The sequence below is a fragment of the Leuciscus leuciscus genome (assembly GCF_965113295.1).
Source record: "Leuciscus leuciscus genome assembly, chromosome: 22".
NCBI lineage: Eukaryota > Metazoa > Chordata > Actinopteri > Cypriniformes > Leuciscidae > Leuciscus > Leuciscus leuciscus.
Genome location: NC_138746.1, coordinates 25328810 through 25348686, shown reverse-complemented (window position 1 = coordinate 25348686; position 19877 = coordinate 25328810). Strand labels below are relative to the sequence as shown.

Below are 19877 nucleotides of genomic sequence, written 5' to 3'. Positions count from 1 at the left end.
AACTTTCTGAGTTTATGAATTAAGAACTACTAAATGTAGTCTACGATATCAAGCTTTGTAGCTTAGATCTTTTAGTTTCATTGACTTTATAAGGTGGGTTTTCAAACACAGAGACAATTAAAAGTATAAATTGGTTTATTAATAAAATGGCACACACTAGAGTTTATATAAACTACAAATATAAACGTACGTAAAAATGCAAACAAACAAACATTTAACCGAACCAAAACATAAAACATAGCGTGATCAGAATGAAATGAAATGAAAGAAAGAAAGATATAGAGAGAAGGGAAAAGCTAGTAATTATTACATACTGAAACCTAAGTTCACGAGACACCTGGAACAGCTTTTATAGGAATCAATATAGCCTACTTGCAAGATTCTGTGCTCTTTCGGGTGAGGCTGGCTGAGGCAGGAAGCGAGGATGGTGTCCTGTTTCTGCTGCGTCTTCCGGTGTCGCGGGAAGCTTAAAAAGGCTCACTGAATGTAACGTTACCGAGAAAGTTCAGATTCATCTCCCGGGCAGGGAGAGGTTGCAAATCTTGGTTGCAAAGGACGCAGCTACGACTCGAACATGGGTTCGTTCGATAGAGAAGGCCAGGGCCTCCTTCAGATGTTCCTTAGAGAAGCGCTGCGCCGGGGAGAAGAGTTGAGTTGAGAGTTGAGAGAGAGTTGAGAGAGAGTTGAGAGAGCGAAGGTTCGGACTTTTAACAGTGTCTCGTGTACGCCTTCTTTTGCGTGGAGGGCAAATCGGATCCTCTGATCTGAAGCGGGAAGAGGTTTCTTTGTTTGTGAAGAAACCCCCCCCCCACACTTTGACTGTCATGTGAGAAATCGAAAACAACATTCATATTTAGAAATATGGTATTTCCTGGAATAAATGCATATTATTGTACTTTGCAGTCAAGATTCGACTCCGACGTGTTTTTCCCATTACATTGACACCTCGAATGACGTTTTTGCATGAAAGAAATACAGGGTTACATAATTTCATCATAATCACTTAGCATAGTGATTTTGATTAACATAATAACGTTGCATAGATACCTCAGACATTATCTGGCCAATTATACACACATAAAAATACATATCAAAAACATTGCTATTGGATCATATGTGTGGAAATGTCTGGAATGTTGGCTTGCAGAAGAACTGGCTAAGCTGCAGCTTTGGAGTCATAAAGTTTATGACCAGGTCGAGGTCGGGTTACAAGACACTATTGAGGAACCTTCTTTCAGTGAACCTTTAGAATTCAAAATTATACTCTAGCAGACCACACCTCTATTATAAGGCAAACTAACCACACATGCATAATGGAATTGTACATATATTTAAAAGAAATATTGCTTATCCTGAGTTACACACAAATGTTGGTCTCTTGGTGTGTGTGTGTGTGTGTGTGTGTGTGTGTGTGTGTGTGTGTGTGTGTGTGTGTGTGTGTGTGTGTGTGTGTGTGTGCGTGCGTTGGAATGTCATGAGGCTGTAAAGTCACAGGGAGTCCACGCTGAACTGGGGGGCTTCAGACACCCCGGCGCTGGTGAATTACCCCTTAAGGGAGTAATATTTAACCAGAGCTTGTCTTCCTAAGGACAAAGAAGATGTGTTCGATACCCTCATGATTCACTTAATGTGAAAAGCAGCTGGCCGGACGCCATTGTTGCTACAGCAGTGTTTTGTGCTTTTTTCCGGGATTATTTCATACAATTTAATACACCCATTACTTCGCCCACGGTTTAGGATTCCGTCGTTGTCGCCGAGTATCGTTCGAGAGAACAACCAGCGCTGTATTTCAGTTGTTTTCCTCTGTGAACATGCACTAATGGATGTCTGACAATTTCGTTGCTTTTTGGAGTTTTCAGATTTAAAAACGTCAATAAAGGCTCGTTCGTTCTGCTGTCACGGAACAGATAGATTATAATATGCTTAAGTACCGTCAGATGAAATCCTGCAGGTGTCGGCGCTTTCTCCGTCCATGCAATAAATGCACATCCATGAATGAGCGCGGATTTTCTAGTGCATTTACTTGAACTTCATAGGCAATATATCTATGGTTTAACCCATTTGAGAGGCGGCCAAAATCAGAATTTAAATGGACTGATTAAGCTCTCTACGAACTTGAGCGATGCCGCGCTGACGGACCATAGACTATAAAAAGAGAGTGACTGACATGTAACGTTAAGCACATAAATCACTGTCACACACACACTCTCAGAGTAATATTAAGTTACTGCATAATACATTTTCAACTAGCAGAATAGTACAGAATCATAGCAAGGCTCCTCAGCTCCACTCACGCCCCGCCTCTTTGCCTATTTTCTGTTATCCGGGAGTGACGCAAGGCCAAGATGGCGACGGCCGGCTCCGCCTACTTTAGGCTTAAAAAATGCTCTTCAGAAACCTACGGGTGACGTCACGGACACTACGTCCATATTTTTTTACAGTCTATGAGTATATCAGAGCCTTTACTCCTGTTAGATATGATTCATCCTACATGGTGCTGACCTTGGATACCATAGCTATCTATACATCAAATAGATTTCCTGGTCCTGGTCACAGATGAGCCAGCAAGATGCGCACCAACATTTTGTCCTCATTTGAACTCTGATATGTCGCCCATTATGTTTTGTGGATTGCAATATTTTATGTACAGCTTTGCTATTGTTTAGTTAATTCAACCTTCACTCTTTGCTCTTACTGATGGAATGTAAAATCAGTGAAGATTGGCCACTATACGCATATATAGGTGCAAAACCTAAAAACTGTATTGGCCAGTGTTTCAGTTACATTGTCCAATCCCTGTAAATCTATTATCACGTCTGATCTGGGTTTGAGGTTTTGTTTATGTTGTGTTCATATTTGATTTGCACTGTTTCCAGTTCAATTTCGTGCGTAAGTTTTAAATTTCAGTTTCCATGTTTCTTTTGTCCCTGGTCATTTGTTTTTGATTTGCCCTCATATGTTACACCTGTGTCTCGTTAATTATCTTGTTTAGTCCCTTGTGTTTCACTGTGTATATATCCCACACTGTCAGTTGTTCTTTGTCTGTTATCATCTTTGTTTGCTGGTTGTTTTGAGTAGTTCTGAGTTACCTGAGTAGTATGTTATTAATAATGACTGCTGTGCATAGATCCTGCTTTTATGATCGTTTGCCTCAACCACGCCCTGACGGGACCAAGATCATGGATCAAGCAGCAGTAAAGATCCTCCTCCTCTTACATGGGGATCTTTCACTGGAGGAGCACATGCAGAGATTTTTAGATCTGCACCATCTTGTCCATTATGAAGATACCAGCCTCTGCATGTTTTACCGGGCAGGTCTAAATCAACAGACCAAAGCACCCTCGAGGGACATTCCAGGAGTATTTGGATTGGGTACTTTTCCAATGTGGATCCACCTACACCATCGGTGACCATGAGGAGGATCTTGAATCGCCAGAGCCCAACCGGCCACCAATCAAACCCATCAAGGACAGTCAGCCAGAGTGCACTGCATACTCCCATAAGCTTACTCCCTAAGCCCATCTTAAAGCCCATTCCAGAGCTGATGCCTGAGCCCATTTTCGCCTCGGAGCCCGAGCCCATACTCCTGCCGCTGAGGGTGAGCTGAGCATAATTTCTACACAAGTGTATGAGGAATAGAAGGTTGTTTCCCATGATCTCTTGTCGCCGCTGGTCCTGACTTGCTTCAAGCCTGTTTCATTGCTGAGCACCAAGTCTTTTACATCACTTAGCACCAAGTAGGTATGGCTGATGATGCTCACACCCTACCTCCCAATCCCAGCTCCTGTGTCTGTCCTGTATTGAGCAAGGGGGCCATCTATGAAAACTCTGCCTGCCCTGTTACAGCTTCCAGTTTGCCAGCTCCGCCCTGGTATGTCGAACCCCTGGCTCAACCTTAAACCTTAGAGCTCATCACTCCACCTTGGCCTGTCAACCAGTTGGCTCTAACTTGGCTCCAGCTGAGACATTGTCCTTCCGGCTCCACCTGGCTTCCTCGCCCCCGTGGCTCCGCATTGGTCAGTCGCTGCTCTGACTCTGCCACAGACATCCGGGCCTTCATCTGTGCCTCGTCCCTCCACCCCTTCGGCTCTGTCGGGCTCCTCCTGTCCTCAGTCGCACCAGCTCCGCCTCAGTCATCCGGCACCCTGGTTCAACCTCAGCCACACGGAAGGAGCAAAGGTGGAGGTATCTGGGCGACGGGCCAGGTGGAACAATGCGATCTGATTTCAAAATAGAGCAGACAGGCTCGGGTGGGATTAAAAGGGGTAGGTATCAAAATAATAGTTCATAATGGTAGGCAGAAACTCACTCAGGCCATGTCCACACTAATACGTTTTCATTAAAAAAATGCATCTTTTTCTCTCCGTTTTGGCCTTCCGTTCACACACTGAGACAGTGTTTTTATGAATGAAAACTAAGCTTTTTGAAAACACTCTCCAAAGTGGATAAAAACATGTGGCAAAACATGAGAGCAGTTGAGTTTAAGACCAAACATATGGTGAGCGAGTGTGATTCCATCAGTGAATGGTGAGATATTTTGAGATATTTTGCTAAATAAAATGATCCTGTCAGAAGAATTGCACGATAAGTTTATAATTATTTTTTCTGTCTGTATCATCTCAGTGAGCTTTTGTGAGGTTTTACGCATGCGCAGTAAGGTTCTCATCCACACTGAAACGTCAGAAAACGCCAGAAAACACCTGACAACGCTAGTATGTATGGAGAGTGTTTTTAAACGAAAACGCTGTTTTCAAATATATCCAGATTAATGTAGACGTAGCCTCAGTGGCTACATTCTGTCACAGTTGGCTACATACAAACACACAAAGATGAGGGAGTAATTCCTGATGAAGACAATAATAAATTGACGAGACCGGACAAATATAAACTGAAAACACAAGAACTTAAATACACAGACAAACGAGGGGATAAATGATGACACAGTTGAACGTGATGAAAAATTAAATCAGCAACCATGACAAAAAAACTCAACAAACTGAAAACTGAAAACAAAGTCTAAATAGGGTGAGATTGTGACAACTGCTGCACATAGATACAGATTTTTAAAAAAAAATTTTTTCCTAAACCACACCCTGATATACTACCGCTCAAAAGTATGGGGTCAGTAAGATTTTTTACATGTTAAAAAAATAAGTCTATTATGCCCACTAAGGCTGAATATAAAAAATAGAAATATTCGAAATAGATATAATAAAAATGAAGTATTTTTACAGTTTAAAATAACTGTTTTCTATTTGAATATATTTTAAAATGTACTTTATTCCTGCAATGGCAAAGCTGAAGTTTCAGCATCATTACTCCAGGCTTCATCGTCACATAATCCTTCAGAAATTTGAATCTGCTGTTGAATAATTATTTCTCATTATTATCTATGTTGAAAACAGTTGTGCTGCTTCATATTTTTGTGGAAAATGTGATTTATTTATGTTTTACAGAATAGAAAGTTCAAAGGAACAGCATTTATTTGAAACGGGCCTTTACCGTCACCCCAAACTTTTGAACAGTACTGTATATACATAATTTGTGCTTAAGCTGCATATTTTTATGCTAGTTATTTTTTTAATCAAATTAATTTTGAGGCTCGTTTGACCTGATAAAACGACAGGCTTGAGCGATAAAGACTAAATTGTTTGCAGCAGGGCAGAACTTTACATTTTCATGGGTGGACCTTTTCTCCCAGTTGTCCCGCATGATGACTTCCTTTTTAGGCTTCCACATGCAGCGTTTGTTTTGGTTACGCTGCTACCGTGGCTGTTTGCGGAAGCTAAACTTGAGAACATAATCTTTTGTCTTAAGCAGCCAAATCCCTCATGCAAATGATTGTGTATTTCAGCACTTTGGAAATCCATGATGGGTCGACAGCGTGTGAAATTAGCATTTCACGGCACATGGATGGCTCCCGTGTGCTTATGGGTACACAACACCCCCATATTCACTTTAATTGTGATATTACACACAGCTCCATTCTCCGTCAGGTTTATGCACTCTCTTTAGTCATCCGTAGCGTCTCAGAGAGCGGATTCCTGGCTCATGTATTTGGAACAAGTGTGTGGTGTTCTCTCAGAGTTGATTAAAATGGCAGAATGGTTCTCTTGAGAGGAGCAGAGACAGGTGTCTTATTCTGCACCACGCTGACCCCTCCCCTTAACTCTGCTCCTGCATATGGGCATATTCAAGCTCCTTTATTGCCTCATTCAAAGAGCTGTAAAGTTCCAGTGCTGGGGGATTCCCATACAGATGTGCACTAAATGACCCACAAGGCTTTGCTCTTGTTACTCTCTGAAATATCCAATTAATTACTACTGACACAACACTTTATCCAGCGCCTGCATGGGAAGAAGAAACTGTGAAAGGTATTTTTTATTTTTTTTGTGTATTTCTTAACAATAGCCGCGTTTCCACTGTCGGGCCAGGGCCGGGCCAGGGCTTTAAACGGGCCGTGCCGGGCTAATAGCCTCGGGCTAATAGCACCGGGCCTGCGTTTCCACTGTCGTGCCAGAAGCTCCACAGCGCTTCACTAAAACACGCCCGTAACACGCCTCTCTGGAACAACGTCACACTAACCCATTCACCAACAAATGGAAGTTTTATCAGAAAACTAATCAGAAATCACTGGAAACAGCGTTGAAAACAAACATGATAAAAGCGGCCGTTTGCTGGCATTTTTGTTGTTTACTTGAATATTTAAAACCCAAGCATCGATGTTTTACCACAGGTTTACAATAAAAAGTGATACATTGATCATAATGAATTAATTTATGTCAAAATTGCACATTAGTCACTCAGAAATAAATTACCGTTAGGTCTATTTCACAAAAGAAAGAGGACACACTTACTTCTTCAGTCGTGTCTGTTACTGTTTATCTGGTAGTTACAGGACATATTTACATCACATTTAGAAAGAATGATAATTTCTACAAATATATGCCACCAAAAATACGACCTGAGGAGCTTTAGCACTCTCTCGACTCCCATACAGATATTTTCAGTCAGAGAAACAGAGGAAGCTCCCGAAAAAAAAGTTGCTTTATTTTATGATAGTCCGGTATAGAGACGAGACGTAGGCTACTGACAGATAAAATAAAAACATGACTGTGATAGCCTTTATGATTGGTCTGATTTCTTCAAGCGTATGTTTTTTTTTTACTATGCGTATCTTCAAGCGTTTACTATGTTTACCATGGTAATGGTTAGCGCGCATAGTCTTTTGCATCACAAACACAAGGCATTCAAACATGAACGCGAGTTAAATTATTTTAAAAGTCTTTAATGCTGACAGAATCATCCGGCGCTGCCGTCTCCCGACTCAGGTGAACTCCGCCTCTGTTCGTAACCACTCCTCTAGCCCGAGCTGGCCCGCTCTGGCCCAAGGTATTCGACGGGCCAGAAATCCTGGCCGCTGGCCCCGAGTAAGCCCCGATCAAGCCCCGGAAGTGACAGTGGAAACGCGACTGGCCCTGGCACGCACTAGCACGGCCCGGCCCTGGCCCGACAGTGGAAACGCGGCTATTGAGCAGGCCTACATTGCATGGTGTGACGTCATATCACCGCGGACATTACACACACACACAACAAACATGACATTTCTCCGAATTAACACAACAAAATATACATGCACAAATGGTATTTATCAAAAATATAGCCACAAAACGTATTTACCAATAGATGAACTCAAATTCTCTAAAATTTCATGAGATTGCGCGTCTCTCTCGCACTGTCCACTGCACGTCTCAGCGTCTCGGTCCGAGACCGAGGCGAAAGCGCATGCGCATTGTCTCGTACGCAACACACAGCAGAGTGCCACGGCACGTATTGGTGACTCCAGGGAAACACAGGTAATCACTGTTTTTCTGTCTTTATAACTGTCTGAACATAGTAAATGACAATGAAATAACCGTTTTAAACATGCAAGGAGAGAAACAAACTTCAAGAGTATTAGGACAGTTAGGAATAGTTAGAATCGTCCAGATGGGAATAGGAGATGTGAACCACACATCAGAACAGTCTGAGGACAGCAGCGCCAGGACAGCAGCTTCAGAAGTTAAGTTAGTTTGGTTATTATTGTTAGTTATAGGGATGGGTTTTTTTTCGCGAGGGGGAGGGGGCCGGGTGAGCACACACACACACACACACACACACACACACACACACACACACACACACACACACACACACACACACACACACATATATATATATATATGTGTGTGTGTGTGTGTGTGTGTGTGTGTGTGTGTGTGTGTGTGTAGGCCTATATGTCTATAGAACTATGTGTAAACATGATTTCACCAAATACAACATGTTCCTGGATAAACATCTTTGTTGATCCTGGAACAACATTCCAACTAACCAATCAGATTTGAGGGAAAAGTTTACAGTTTACGTCAAGTTAGGGATAGGATTGGGACTACATTTTTGGACAGAAAAATGTTGCTTCATGATCAACAAAATAAGTTTATCCAGCAGTGTCTAAATTTTTTATGTACTCTGTACATTTTTTTTTTTTTTACAAAAATTACGAAGTAAAAGGAGTATACAATTAAATACTATTTCAGTCTACTTAATGATTTAAAGGGATACTTCAGGACTTAGCACTTTCTACCCTCATATCCCCCTGAGACGAGAGATTTATGTATTTTTTGTCTGGAAAAAATCTTCCGATGACGCAAAAATCGTCATTTTGCGTCATTGGAGGATTTTTTGGCCAGAGGCTAAAGACTACAGCCAGTAGTAGGGGCTGTCCCGCATGTCTTCAACCCGCCCATAGAGGGTGGGATCTCACTCACAGAATGTACACATAGTATCAGCCGTCTTTCTTTGGAAGGTAAGCCAACAGGCTCTTGCTCTGTGGAGAAAGCTGAGTAGTAGGAGAAAGCTGAGTATTAGGGGTTACCATCCTCTTTTTCCCGGACATGTCCGGCCGTCGAGATCGTCCAAAATGTCCGGGATTCGGCTTTTGCTTTCTGCAGTCGTCATTCATTGTTTACATGCACACCTTTTGTTTCAATCTAACTGAATTAATTCCGATTGGTGAATCTGAATGTAGTGTTTACATGAACGCTAAACAAGTGATCGGCTGATGTGCGTTTTAACATTGCTAAGAAAATTCCCGCTCCTCCGTGAGAGATACGAGATCGGCACGTCTCAGTAATCACGCCACCAGCCTCGCGCCGTTCTCCCACGCCCCTCAGCCTCGTCCTGCTCGCCACAGTAAACATAATGAATGGCGACTGTAGAACGCAAAAGCCGAATCCCGGACATTTTGGGCGATCTCGAAATCCCGGGCAAACTCGTCACGGAGCCTCACTAGTAGCCTAGTCTTGTTGTTTAACTGCGCGCTCTCTTACCGGTAGGCGTGGCTCGGGAGTGGCCTCCTAGGGCAGCGAAGCAAGTGCATTCTGGGAGTTGTTGTCTTTCATCCACATAAGCCAAAAATACATTTTCTGGCTTTTCTCAGTCTAGAAAGCTCCAAATTAAAAAATAATTTCACATTTCTTCTACATAAATGACCTATTTTAAATACACATTCATCTTTCCAGAGGTGAAGTATCCCTTTAAATTCATTTTTAATTTAATTCAACATTTTAGTTGTTTCTTTGTAATTAGCAATTTCTGAGTGAAAATAGTTTCTGTGCCTCATTTTTTTTCAGTGTTGGAGACAAGAGCAAGTACCAAAGGTGAGTGTTACACAGCATTTTCGATACATCGCCCCTTTATGTCTCGGATAGTTATCTATATTCGGATAGTCAATATAGTCTAGTTTCAGTGACTATATTGAATGCCTTTTCTCCTCTGTAAACTCTCCCTCCCACCTTGAGCAAACGTAATCAATCAAAGCTCTAAACCGGCTGGGGTTTCACTAGCAATTTCCCCCATCGCTAAGACAATTTCTTTTCATTTCAGAAAGAAACACCTTGCTGAGTGGCTGAGATGTGCACACTTCCCCTAATGACCCGGGGCTAATTTCATAGGCTGGCAAGTTGCGACAAAACACGCATGCTCATTTACGCGTCTCCACAGATGTGTCGTTTACAAACAGTAATGTGATGCTCAATGACAGCCTTGGCGGGACGGAGCATCTGCGCTGCTCACGAGCTCCACAGGGCTTGAAGGAGATGTCTGTCACGCTTACTATTAATGAGGCTTTGTTTGTAAATGCTTCATTCCTGCTAATTATTAGTACACACTCAGAGCTGCCTCTCTCTGGAGTGCAACTGAACTAGATAACGACTTCCCAACGCTACTTGTTGGATTAATAAGAATTCCTATTCAACAGCAACCTCTGAGAGATGTAGCAGAGGTCACAGGCAACACGAGAATGATTTCGAAGTGAATGCGAAATATATTCCATTGCTGACTGCGGAATTTGCATTAGCTTGTTTAACAAATAGCATCTGAATGTGCTCATTAGAGGATGCAGTGAGTCTGCAGTGGATCTGTGCTGATATAACAGTTCTGAGCAGGCGCACAGATTTATTTTTTCACAATGATTAATTTATACTCTGTGTATTGCTATGCACATGACAGTACAGCTAGTTTATTGATGACAGTAAGAAATGCCCGCTGTCATGTTTGTAGTTGTAGGCTTCTTTTCCAGCCGAGCTCTGTCAGTAGCTCTGTTCCAAAACTTAGTGAGCTGCCTTTCTGCCTTCTGTCTGTAGGCAACTTCCTTCTACACTGACAGCAATTCAGAGTAACAAAGCAACCAGAAGTCATTTATTTTCAATTATAGCTGACAATTTGAGGTAACATGAACAACAGCGACCATTGGCAGAGTTTAACTTTATGCAAATGTGCAGAATGTGGTGTCTACCAAGTGGAATGCAGTGAAGATTACGTGATTTAGATGAAATCGTGCATTCCATTTAGATTTTATTGAATAAAATATATTTATCATCTGCATTTCCATCATTCGCCGTCTTAGATTAATGCTTAAGTACACTTAAAGGCAAGTACACACTCTTTTGGCAAAAAAATAAAAAAATAAATAAATTCTTTGACCGCCATTCAAAAGTAGTCACGTGTTTTGACTTAATTATTATTGCGAGCACCATATACTGTATACCATTTCATTATAGTACACTACCGTTAAAACGTTTTTTTTTTTCTGATCAAATAAATGCAGCATTGCAGAGCATATAATACTTATTAAAAAAAAAAAAAAACTACATATCCTAAACTTTTGTCCAGAGCAGTCCATGAGAAAAGAGTCCATGATCCATGATTGATTTCAATCGCTTACTCCCAGATTCTCCTTCAACAGCCAAGCAACTGCCATTGAGATGAATGGGAATAGCAGATCTTGTAGATTTCTCCAGCTGTTATAACCCTCTGTGCTATTGCAAGTTTTTTTTTTGTTTTTTTTATCAATGCTAGTCTGTTTATGGCTATATTGCACAATGTGAATGACCATGAACTGCAAGGCCTGACACCTGACTTTTATTCACACTAGAACACACTCACACACACATGTGGTTTTATTGAGTTACTCATACATGCCCAGAAGACTTCTGCACTCTGTTCTGACCTCTTACATTACTAAGAAATAATTATGCCGCTTTCTCTCTCTATTCTAACCCAGTTGTATATCTAAATCTGCCCCCTAGGGGGATGTAGCACTGCGATTAAACTTGGCTCATCCAAAGCAAAGCACAGAAAAAGATCTCTTACTGTCATTAGTAATGCGTGTTAGCAAGACAGAGGAAACATTATACAGTTCATAAGGATATGTCATAATGTTTCACATGGTCACATGAGATTGATTTTAAAAATAAGGTAAACTCACAAAATTTCCTAATTATTTGTGGCATATATATATATATATATATAGCTATTTTCAAGGAATAACTAGTTAGTTGAACCCAAAACATGTATTTATTGGCACAGAGGTGAACAATGAAGCAGATGAGTGTCAGAGAAGTCAGATTGATATGGAGCAGATGAATGCTGAATAAATTAGTCTTTTCTTTCTTTACCAGGGTGCAGGAGTATATCAGATGACTGGAAAGTGACGGAGCAGGTGAACACACACCTCTTCGTGGAGTACGGCGAGTAGACAGATGACTAGGATCCTCTAGACTGAGTATAATTGGAGATCATGGGAGTTTCACAGGGAGATTGTTGGAGTATCACAAGGAGATTTATTAGGTAAGGAGTCTATAAACTACAGTATATAAAGATTTATATTTGGTATCCATATGTCGCGAAGTCATATTGTTGCAGGAGTTTTTGAGTTATCTAGAGGATAATGATTTTGTTTTAACAAATTACATTTGATATGTTTTTTAAATATTATAACATTTTAGATAAATTGTAGTTTTTGCTGTTTCCAATGCTGTTTTCTACACCCAAAACTGAAAACTCTTAACTATATATATAATCTTGTATATAATCTTGTGTACCACCGTGTTTGGGAATGTGTCCTCAAAATATTTGGAGATGTTTGACTGACTGACTGTACCTGAAAAGATGAGGTTTGGACTTGGATTGATATGAAATGTCCTCAATATCTCTGCTGCTAGCATCAGCTTTAACAAATGTGTAGATGTACTGCATGCTAGCACAGATTTTGTTCTGCTTCTATATTGAGAATATTAGATCCTGAGCTTGCTGAGGCATGAGTGAGCAGCTGCAATGTGTTTTCCTGCGTGTGTGTGTGTGGGGGGGTTATTTTTGAGAGCAGGGCATCACTTTGCTTCAGCTTACCATTTTCCGAATAATTTGACAGAGGAAGGTGGAATGTTGGAGCCGAACGTCTCTTTTACTCTGAACGATATTTTTATTTTTAAGTTGTTTTGGCTGACTTCATGACATTATGTAGTTTATCAGCGTTTGTTTTGATCTATTTCCTGCATCTTTTCCCAGGCTACCTGTTTATTTAGAAGGGGCTGACTCTGTAGGTGGTGATGTGGGATTTCATTAAAGCTGTAGCGCAAAGCCCAGTTGCACACTGGTAGCATGGACTGCATTAGCTTTGTTACAGTGAGTATACAAAAACACTCTATTTGCGGGTGAGTCTCTGTCCAAGACCAAAGAACAGCTCCAACATCCACATCTAACTCATCTAATTGGTCTGTCATGACTACAAATGACTATGTTGACCTTGAAGTGGTTTCTATCTCATACGCACGCACACTCTGCTATCTCTTCCTCTCTTCACACACATACTTTCTATTTTCAGGCCTGTGCTCAGTTCATTTTGTGATTGCCACATGGATCTCCTGGGGCTGACTGCTGATCCACTGTGCACAAGGTGTGGATGTGCATTGTGATTTGTAGATGTTGGTAGAGAATACATGTGATAATAAGCCACACACAGTTACAGTGTGGTAACATATGGTTTAAACATATGATTCAAAATCACCTTAATTTGATCCCAGTGTAATGCGCTCAGAGTACAAACTTCTATGTAGAAACCCTCATTCTGGCCCTCTGTCTGAAATGATCAGTTTTTAAGTGGCGGCTCCTTTAAAGGGACATTGTGTAGGAATTTCTCCCATCTAGTGGCGTCGTCACCACTTTTGAATTAGAAACAATATCAAGACTATAAAACTTGTCAAAACTCTGCGAATCACACAAGCGTAGCCTATCAGTGAGAACACTCGTTCAAACAGCACACACACTCAAACCGGACTTCACATCACATTTTTTGACTTTATTGATTCTGCTTTTATTCGTAATGCAATGGACCGGTCAACGGGACATAAATTAATCCTTTAGTTTAAAGAAAAGGGTTATTGGGCTGTTTACAGTGTCATATACAATAAAAGAGGCTGCACAGCGACAGGAAATAGAGATGAACACAAAAAAACTGCCTAGTGCTAACCTTACACAACGCTGACAGTGGACTTGCGCTCATAGCGTTTTTTTTTTTTTTTTGCAGCTGCGGACAAATTCTTTCGACGCACACACAATATTACGTAACACTCTGCGCATATGTTTTAAAAACATAATCTAACATATAAATTCACACTTTTTAAATCGCCCACTTAAAGTGTTAATTACAAATAAATGACTAAATGCTAAAAATGAATAAATGTTAATGAACAAACATTAATCTCCGTTCACGTTTCCTTTTACGGTCTATTTTGGACTTTTTCAACGACGAGGACTCCTTATCCTGTGACTCAGCATATGTATGGACTCCTCCATTATAAATAACCGTACAGTGCAGCCTTTTAAACTTGCCGGGGCAGTGACAAGCGCCTCTCACTGCTCTGCTCCTCCGCTTCTGCTGGTTTCAGTCACGTGATGCTGGCTCTGAACGAAAACGCGTTGGCCTAGTACTTTTTGTCCCTCTCTGCTATTATAGTTTTTCAAGATGGCGGAACTACATGGAAGCCTCCGTACTCCGTAGACCTACCCATCCCATGTATATAAAGATTATAAATTCTTCGTTTACGAGGATAAGTCCGATAATTAGCAGAGGTATTTGTACACCATTGAGGACATATTTATGAATAAAAATATTCATTTTAGATAATAAAATACCTAAAAAGTTACACATTGGCCCTTTAAGGCTTGTCAGTAAACCGCCACTATTATGATTGTCTAACGTCATTGCATAGAAAAATAAATAAATAAATAAAAAACAGCCTATGTAATGCCCACTCACTATTGCACGTGAGTAAGTGTTTTGAAAACATTATCCATACTATTGATCATTTACATGCAGACAAAGCATCATCATTTGCAGATAAAGTATTATGATGTAATTTACTTACGGTTTGTGATGCATCTGCTGTCAGATACTGTTGTATTATTCTACTTCATCTTTTAGCCATCTCTCAATTACACTGTGCCTTGTTTACAAAACAAAATGCTCCGAACAAACATATACTCCAAAAGATAGAGGCAAATTTGATTTCTCATGTCATGAATATTCTGGGTTCAGTGCAAGTTAAGCTCACTTGACATAATTTGTGGCATAATGTTGATTATCGCAAAAAAATATTTTTACATGGCCATCGTTTTCTCAAAAAAGAAAAGAAAATCGAAATTATGGCGATCAACTTACAAAAGAAGTTAATATGGATGCAATTTTTTGAGTGATTTAAATGCAGAAAGGTAATGCTTATATTCTTAAGATTTTAAGATGTTAAATTGCATATAAAATTTCCATCCAATTGGATTACACAGTTTAACATGAAACTAATGTTAATGTGATGCATATTTGTCAGTCTTACATAAATGAAATGGGTAATAAATGCTTCTAATAGTACTGAGAACAGGCGCGCTCAACTCCCAAACCATTTATGGGTGCGAGTTATAAAGAAGTTATCAAATAAAGATGAAAAACCGCACTCTCTAATTATATCTCATATATTTATTTATACCATGTCCACACAGACGCGTTTCAGCCTAAGCCATCATCAGTGACATCATCATCAGTAAGTTTGTTTCTTTGTGTTCTTTTCTCTATGTTCATTCTTTATGTTTATGTTCAATTTAGGCTTACATATTTAAGTAAGTTAGTGTATTGTTTAAGCTGTATAGTTCTTGAAATCATAATTTCACAGTTGTTTTAGTGTAGCTTTTAGTGTAGCATCAACAATTTCATGTTGAAATTGTAAAATTGCATATGACGTTACATAGAAAAGGTTAGTAAGCAATTTATTGCACACTAAAATGATGTTGTAACATGCATATTGTTAATTTCTTGTAGCTGTGCAATTGAGTCATTTAACGTTAATAGATTGACCCCATTTACTTCCATTACAAGTGCCTAACTGTAACCCAGACTTTTGCTTATTTTTTAGGAAAATGAGGGACAATTGGAGATTATTATAATTATTATTTATTTTTTGGGTTATCAATATTATGCCATGAATACTGTCGATTGTAATGGACCTGAAATATTCCTTAAAACGTCATGTGGATCCTCTGTGTAAGTACATTTCTGCAGTGGTGGGCTACATGGTGTGATGTTACAGGGGTTTCTGTACGCGAGCACTGGACCGCAGCCTCTCCGGTTACAGTGAGCTGCGTTTAAGATGTTAACTGGCTACGTTACTAGAGAAGAGCACAGTCACCCAGTGTTTGCATGTCTCTCTGTCATTAATTTCTAAAGAGGTGGAAGAAAAGACTCTTTTAGGCTGTTCGGTTGCAGTGTCACAACCTGAGGCGGCATCATGTGTATGATGAACATTTAACATTTAGAGATGTTTATGAGAAACATTTAGCATTTAGAGTTGTTTACGGTATGATAAACATTTAACTTAAGCACATTAAGCACATTGTGTTGGCTGGATGGATGGATGGATGGATTAGATAGATAGATAGATAGATAGATAGATAGATAGATAGATAGATAGATAGATAGATAGATAGATAGATAGATAGATAGATAGATAGATAGATAGTGTATTTTTGGGGCCATTAAGATTTTGTTGCATTATGATTTTATTTGCATGACAATAAATCCCACCCCTCCCCCTCCCACTCCCACTCCCACTCCCACTCCCACTCCCACCATCCACTATCCACATTTAAAGTATATTATTATATATTTTTTTTTTATCTGAATAAAAACAAATATTCATTTGTTTGTTTTAAATAGTAATATGATGCACAATTACTTCCAGTTTTTAATTTATCTTACAATATATATATATATATATATATATATATATATATATATATATAGTAATGACTTGGACATGTTTTTTAAAACTATATTATTCCCCATTATATAATTCTGCCAGACAATGCTGAGTTCACATCAAGATTTACCTGCCCTCACCTTTACTGACCAGGCAAATGAGATTAGTGCCGAGAGAGAGAGAGAGAGAGAGAGAGAGAGAGAGAGAGAGAGAGAGAGAGAGAGAGAGAGAGAGAGAGAGAGAGAGTAGGTTGAATGAGAGCTGTGTGAGGTGGGTTGTACTTTCATTGGAGCTGTCATGGTACTTTTTTACCGTTACTTGAGGACTAACAAACAGCGTCCTGAATCGGACCTGCTCTTGGACTTTAAGCGCTTAAGGAGAATCAATAAGAAGTAAAATCACCGGGGCTCTTGCGGTCCGTCCTCGTCAGAGAAAAAGACACACATAGGCTACACACACACGTTCAGAGACTGATGCGGGATTCGCAGCGTGGGTCTGTCCGGAGAGACTCTGCCTGGATTCTTAACCGACATGGTGGGTTAACGTTTGAGTGATACGGAGACCATCCGGTAAATTCCTGACAGGAGGAATGAATGATTTCACGCGGGGCGCGCGTGAGTGAAAACGCTCGCGTAACTGTTGCTGTGAACGGACGTCTGCAGGAACATGAGGAGAGGAAATAACTGAAATAAACTGCGTGAGTAAGCAGAATTAAGATGATTTAAATTATTAATAATATGTTTTTATGGTCAAAGAGCGTTTTTGAGTATCGTTTGTTGAGTTTTGTTTCCCTTGGTCTTATCAAAGTCAATGTGTAATCTGTCTCTGTTACATTAAGCAAAATAACGCATTTAAAGAGGTCCAACTGAGACCACATTTCTTTTATTCATTCATCACTCCTCTCTGCATCTGTACCCCATTGAATCCATCTGTTGAAAAGAAAAATCTCTGTTAATTGTTTTATTCATTCAAGACTAAATTAAATTAAGTCAAATGCGACTGGACGTGATATTAATTTTGAGGATGGTAGCCTACGTTATCTTATGGATTAAACTTTCCCGTTTCATTCACTCCCATCAGCCACATAATTTAACTTGCTTGTTTCCATTTTCTCACTGCAAAGACAGCACCGAAGCTGCATAGTGGTTGTGCTTTATGTGTTAGTAATATGTCATATCCTCTGTCAACACTGCAGGTGTAGGCTATTGAAAGGTGCGCCTCCTGTCACCATCGTTAATTCGCTAGAAACCAGTTAACAATTTAAAGCTTATATTGCATGTTTTAAATAATTTAAATGTCATATTCATTCTGACATGAGCATAAGTTGATGTCAGAGTTTGTGAGTTGTCTTTATAATTAGAACATTTTGCATAATTTTCATGCATTTAGGTTGATTTTTTGCACCTGGACATCATAAATGGGCATTTTCCTGTTAACATGATCAGCCAATCATAGTAGTGAAATTATTAACTTGTATTTCACCATTACCACCTCACATTTATTTGCGTTTACAGTTGCTACTGACCTTTTCCACACTATTGACTTTATTACATTCATGTTTCCCAGAATTGATCTGTTAAAAGACTTAAATAATGAGTCAGTGATGTTCTGTTGGTGTAATGAATAGATCAGTGAGACTGGTGCTCAGTTGGCATCTGTGTGCAGCTGACGCCATTGATATGAAGAGAAAGAGTGTGTGTGTCTGTGTCTATGTGTGTGTGTGTGTTAAGAGGAGGACTCGGGTGATCTCATAAGTTAACGTCCATGTTTCAGTCTAAAGTTTTGGTTAACAGAAGCTTCATTAGGTAGAGATGAAGTGGCCATCCTGTTTTTTATTAGGAGATCAAGATGAATGCTTTGCCATATAAAGATAATTAAGGAGCTTTGCGATAAGTCAAAAGTTTCATGCACTGTGATAATAGGCCTATTTATATATTGTAATTATGAAATGCTTTGACATTGTGATTCCCCTCTGGCTTGTTATTTGAAATGTATCTCTCGTTCACGACTGCAGCTTTTGTAGGGTGATAACAGTTGACACACACACGATTGATCTTTTTAACAGTCATTTGGTTGGTATTATATTATGTTGATTCTAATTCCAACGTGTTATCCAAACAGGCCTCTTAAATTCGATTCAACCATAGAATTGTGTTCAAAAGTGTGGGGTCAGTAAGATTTTTTATTTTGAAAGAAGTCTCTTATGCGCACCAAGGCTGCAATTGTTTTTATCAAAACAAGTCATTTTGTGAAATATTGTTTATTGAAAATATGTATTTTTCTATTTTAAATATTATTTACAATGTATTTTAGTCCTGTGATGGCAAAGTTTAATTGTCATGATCCTTCAGAAATCATTCTAATATGCAGATCTTCTGCTCAAGAAACATTTCTTGTTATCAATGTTGAAAACAATTGTTCTGCTTAATAGTTTTGTGGAAACTGTGATAAAAATGAATCGCTAAATCAATGAATAATATAGTGACCAATAAATTATTTTGGCTGGCTCATTAGAAAAGTTATACACCTATGAGGTTATTCACAGGTGTGGTTTGATATTTTAGATATTATTCACATCCACTCTTTTTTGCCCAGTGTGCTGTTTTAAAGTTGGAGTAAGTGATTTAAAAAAAAAAAAAAAACGCTGTTGAAAGTGCATCGGACGGAGCTCCACAACAAACTTGTAGCCAAGCAGAGGGATATTTGAAGAAAAGAGAGATGGCTAAGAGAGAGACATTACAAAAGAGAAATGCTCACAGGAATATCACAAGAAGGGGATATGATCAGACAAGATCTTTAGAGAGACGTAAGCGGGAAGGCCTGAAAACGGACACTGATGTTGCGTTGTTTCTGCTCAATACTTGAGTAACATTGGTTTTGAGTGTGTGCTGTTGCTGACTTACAACGGACTCTTGGTTGTATATACTCTTGTGTACTGGATGTTCATTTGTTGTCGTTCAATCATCATCTTCACATTGTTTTGTGAAGCATTATTTTGCTTCGCTTCTGCTATGATAAAGAGACACTCCTGCATTGCGTGTTCGTGCATTTTGGGGGCGGAGCAATGAAGGGAGAAGCATGTTTGTTTGGGTTGATTTCAAATATCAACAGTGTTCAACAACGATTTTGAAAAGTCGCATACTGAACCTGAACCATACTTTAACTTAATTATTCATTGCTAAGGTGATACACCAGTGAGGTTTTGTTTCTCAGTGTGATGCTTTGCCCAGCATGTCGATTTAGTTCAGTTACACA

General features: G+C 39.6%; 1 protein-coding gene and 1 long non-coding RNA gene across 2 annotated transcripts in view; one reads left to right on the top strand and one right to left on the bottom strand.

Moving 5' to 3' along the window:
* LOC309487050 overlaps positions 1–19877 on the bottom strand; it is a 200504-nt gene that overhangs the window by 79929 nt on the left and 100698 nt on the right. The gene's annotated exons all lie outside the window — the stretch shown is intronic.
* The window catches only part of LOC309487030 (protocadherin-15-like), a 242960-nt gene continuing 239944 nt past the window's right edge, over positions 16862–19877 (top strand). The window contains 1 exon segment of the mRNA XM_082154579.1: positions 16862–17319. The gene's annotated coding sequence lies outside the window, so the exon portion shown is untranslated.